This window comes from Hemiscyllium ocellatum, unplaced genomic scaffold (assembly GCF_020745735.1).
Source record: "Hemiscyllium ocellatum isolate sHemOce1 unplaced genomic scaffold, sHemOce1.pat.X.cur. scaffold_1084_pat_ctg1, whole genome shotgun sequence".
Classification (NCBI taxonomy): domain Eukaryota; kingdom Metazoa; phylum Chordata; class Chondrichthyes; order Orectolobiformes; family Hemiscylliidae; genus Hemiscyllium; species Hemiscyllium ocellatum.
In genome coordinates, this window is record NW_026867670.1 from 105,182 (window position 1) to 110,181 (window position 5,000).

The window sequence follows — 5,000 nt, forward strand, 5'->3', positions numbered from 1 at the left end:
CTGGGAAATCTTTTCTGAAGCCTTTCCAATATAATGACATCCTACATACAGCAGGGTGACCAGGACTGGACACAGTGACCTTAGCAGTGTCCTAGGCAACTCCGAGACTCAATGGGCTGAGCAATGAAGGCAACTGTGCTAAGCACCACCTTAACCCACCCTGCTTCCCCTTTCAAAGAATCATGCCCGCCAGCCCCTCGGTCTCTCTGTTCTACAGCATACCCAGGGCCCTACCATTACCTGCCTAAGCCCTGCCCTGGTTTCCTTTTACTGAATTATTATCCAAATTAAACTCCACCTGCCCCTCCACTGCCCACGGACTCAAGCAATCAAGATCCCTTTGTAATCTCCGATAACCTCCTTCACCGGTCACTATCCCACCAAGTTTGGGGTCATCTGTAAATATGCGAACCGTACCTCCTCTATTTTCACTGAAATCATTTCTCTAAATGACAAACCACGGACCCATTGATTCCTGCGGGTCACAGGCCTCCTGTCTGAAAAACAACCCGCCAGCACCCCCCGCTATTTCCTATTCTCAAACCAATTTTATATCCAATTAGCAAGCTCCAATGCGATGGAGTTTTACTAATTAGTCTACCATGCAGAACCTTGTCAAAGATTTCACTGAAGTCTTTGTAAACGATGCCCTCATCAATCCATTTTGATTACTTCCTCAAAGAACTCAATCAAGTTTGTGACTCATGATTTCCCTCGCACAAAACCATGCTGACTATCCCTAGTCATTCCAGGTCTCTCCAAGTGCAGGTAAATCCCATCTTTCAGAATCACCTCCAGCAACTGACCCACCACCGATGTCAGGCCGACAGGTCTATCGTTCCCAGGCATCCCCTTCCAGCCTTTCTGAAATAAAGGCACAACATTAGCCAGCCTCCAGACCTCCCGCACCTCCCCTGTGTTTATAGGTGATAGCAATATTTCTGTAAGGGGCCCTACAATTTCCTCCCTAACTTCCCACAACTTCCTGAGACACGTTTGGTCAGGTCCTGGAGATGTAACACTTCCTCTTCTGTCATGTTAACCGTTTTCAAAACACCCGGTATTTATTTCCGGAGTTTTCTCGCCTCTATTTCTTTCTGCACAGTAATGACTGAAGTGAAATATTCATTTAATATCTCTCCCATCTCCTGAGGTTCCACACAAAGATGACCTGCTTGATCGTTAAGGTGCTCCCACTCTCTCTCTAGTTGCTCTGTTGCCATCAGTGTACTAGCAGAATCTCTCTGGGTTCCCATTAACCTGACTTGCCAAGGCTATCGCAAATGCCTTCCTGATCTTCCCTGAAGAATACCCCTCCACCCTTTAGACTCTTCAACACATTCATGGGATCCCATTTGAGTGTGTCTATGGATTGTGTTTTATCCCTGACTAGAACCTCAACATCCCCATTAATCCATTGCTCCCTAATCTTACCAACTTTCTCTTTCACTTTAACAAGAAACTGGAAATCCCTCCCTCAAAAAAACCAGCAGCAGATGCAAGATCCTTAAATCGTTTTAGGTCGAGGTGGACAGATTCTCGATGACCGGGGATGAAAGATTCTCAGGGATGTGCAGGACGGTAGAGTCGAGGTTAAAATCAGATCAGCCACAATTATACTGAATGGTGGAACAGGCCCAATGGGCCGAATGGCCTGATGCCTGAAGAAGGACTTGAAACATTAACCGTGCTTCTCTCCATAGACTGCCAGACCTGCTGAGTTTCTCCAGCTATTTCTGTTTCTTTTTTAGATCTTCGGCTTTTGCAGTTTTATATTCATCCAAATAAAGGTTTGGGATAACAATCCATCCGGCTGACCCTTGGCCTTTGGGGGCAGATATCTGGTGTTGTTAACTGGGTGTGACCTCCACGTGACTCCAGCCCCTCAGCAATGGGGTTCACCGAGAGCCAGTCAGTGGGGAGAGGGGCTAGGCTGGCCTCACCAGTGAACAAACCAGAAACCAGCCAATGCTCATTAGCTCATGCCCGAAACGTCGACTCTCCTGCTCCTTGGATGCTGCCTGACCTGCTGCGCTTTTCCAGCAACACATTTTTCAGCTCTGATACTCCAGCATCTGCAGACCTCAGTTTCTCCTCCAATGCTCATTGGCTGCCTATCGAAGGAGACCAGAGGTATTTCTGTGAGCTGGCTTTCAGCATTTCTATCCAGCTGCTAATATTAGAGGCAGGAGGAGGGTCCCCTGAGGACCTTGGTATAAATAGCCTGCTCTCCACGTACTGACCATTTCAGGAGAGCGTCGATCGGGTTTGATGAATGGTTTGGATTGTGACAGTCCCGTTTCACACTCTCAAATATCCAGAGAAGAGTCTGTATGATTGTACCAGAACTCAGAGTATGCAAGGCCACTCCACTCTCCCAAGATCAAAAAAAAACCACATTGTTTTCCCACAGAGTGTGCATCTCCGTCGATCTCTCAGGGTCAAAATGCTGCCTATATTTTCAGAAAAGTCAGCCTTACAGTCGGCACACCAAGAGGCAGGACCAAGTGAACAGGACAGACCGAGGTGCCTCACACTCAGGGTCAGCCGTGTGATAAACACAGCAAGTGATAAACGGAGACAGCTCCTTCAGCAAAAGAAATGAGGAACCAAGCTGTTTCCAACCTGTAAGGTGCAATATCGCAGCTGAATAACTGCCCACTGCAGCAAGACATTCCATCCCGATCGGCTGCAAGGGAAGGCCAGACCCTCCATGAGACCAGGGAGCAGCCAATGGCATCACAATGGATCCTCAAATATCATCAGAACACATTTCTGGTGATGGGAAAAGACACACGTAGATAAGCCTCAAATCCAGCAAAGGTTTCACAGCAACAGTCATATAGCCCCTTTAGGTGGGGGCCCAGTCTGATAACACAAGAGGGCATTGACACAGAGACTCAGTAAGAGACATTAACGCCAGAATGATCAGGTTCCAGCAACTCAGCATCGGACAGGGGCAAACATGACACTGCAGCAGTGTGTACCATCCCCTCCCTCCCCCACCCCCCTCAGTAACAGCAGTGTGTACCATCCCCTCCCTCCCCCACCCACACTCAGTAGCAGCAGTGTGTACCATCCCCTCCCTCCCCCACCCCCCCAGTAACAGCAGTGTGTACCATCCCCCTCCCTCCCCACCCCCACACCCCCTCAGTAACAGCAGTGTGTACCATCCCCTCCCTCCCCCACCCCCCTCAGTAACAGCAGTGTGTACCATCCCCTCCCTCCCCCCACCGACACTCAGTAACAGCAGTGTGTACCATCCCCTCCCTCCCCCACTCCCCTCAGTAACAGCAGTGTGTACCATCCCCTCCCTCCCCACCCCCACACCCCCTCAGTAACAGCAGTGTGTACCATCCCCTCCCTGCCCCCACCGACGCTCAGTAACAGCAGTGGGTACCATCCCCTCCCTCCCCCCAACCCCCCCTCAGTAACAGCAGTGTGTACCATCCCCTCCCTCCCCCACCCCCCTCAGTAACAGCAGTGTGTACCATCCCCTCCCTCCCCCACCCACACTCAGTAGCAGCAGTGTGTACCATCCCCTCCCTCCCCCACCCCCCCAGTAACAGCAGTGTGTACCATCCCCTCCCTCCCCCCCCCCTCAGTAACAGCAGTGTGTACCATCCCCTCCCTCCCCCCCACCCCCCTCAGTAACAGCAGTGTGTACCGTCCCCTCCCTCCCCCCCACCCCCCTCAGTAACAGCAGTGTGTACCATCCCCTCCCTCCCCCACTCCCCTCAGTAACAGCAGTGTGTACCATCCCCTCCCTCCCCACCCCCACACCCCCTCAGTAACAGCAGTGTGTACCATCCCCTCCCTCCTTCCCCACCCCCACCCCCCCTCAGTAACAGCAGTGTGTACCATCCCCTCCCTGCCCCCACCGACGCTCAGTAACAGCAGTGGGTACCATCCCCTCCCTCCCCCCAACCCCCCCTCAGTAACAGCAGTGTGTACCATCCCCTCCCTCCCCCCACCTCCCCCTCAGTAACAGCAGTGGGTACCATCCCCTCCCTCAGTAACAGCAGTGTGTGCCGTCCCCTCCCTCTCCCCAACCCCCCTCAGTAACAGCAGTGTGTACCGTCCCCTCCCTCCCCCCCCCCCAGTAACAGCAGTGTGTACCATCCCCTCCCTCTCCCCCACCCCCCCTCAGTAACAGCAGTGTGTACCATCCCTCCCCTCCCCCCCCCTCAGTAACAGCAGTGTGTACCATCCCTCCCCTCCCCCCCCCCTCAGTAACAGCAGTGTGTACCATCTACAAGATACACTGCAGGAACTCCCCAAAGACCCTCAGGCAGCACCTTCCAAACCCACAGCCCCTTCCATCTGGAAGGGCAAGGGGCAGCAGATACACGGGAACCCCACCCCCTGCAAGTTCCCCTCCCAGCCCCTCTCCGTCCCTGACTGGGAAATATCTCCCCGTTCCTTCAGTGTCACTGGGTCCGAATCCTGGAATTCCCTCCCTCAGGGACATTGTGGGTCTACCCCCAGCACACGGACTGCAGCGGGTCAGGGAGGCAGCTCACCCCCCACCCTCTCAAGGGGGCAACTAGGGACAGGGAATAAATGCTGGACCTAGACAGTGAACACCCACATCCAATCAACAAATAACTGAAACAAGAATTACACAAAACCTAACCACAATGAAGCACCCGTGCATTTTGAAATGCTTAGCCGCCAAACTGGGGAGTGAAGGGGTTGAAACATTCTTCGAAGGATATTAGAAGGCAGGAGTCACTTGTTCACACGGTTAACGAAACAGAACTGAAGAAATGGTTTTTGTTGAGATAAAACAATACCGAACACCAAATGTGCCTCAGGAGAGACTGGACCCACCCAGGACAATCCAGGGAGCTCTCTGATCTCACGGACTCGATATGATGAAGCTGCCTGTGAAGATCCAACGGGCACAGTTCCATCACTGGCTGATTCTGACAGCCAAGTCCCCCTCTGATCCCATCCAAGGAAACATCGAGGATGAGCTGGAATGGGAGAGCTTCCCT

At 52.5% G+C, this 5,000-nt stretch overlaps 1 protein-coding gene across 4 annotated transcripts in view; it reads right to left on the reverse strand.

The window, feature by feature from the left end:
• Window positions 1-5,000, reverse strand: part of klhdc3 (kelch domain containing 3) — a 102,315-nt gene that overhangs the window by 76,860 nt on the left and 20,455 nt on the right. The window lies entirely within an intron of this gene.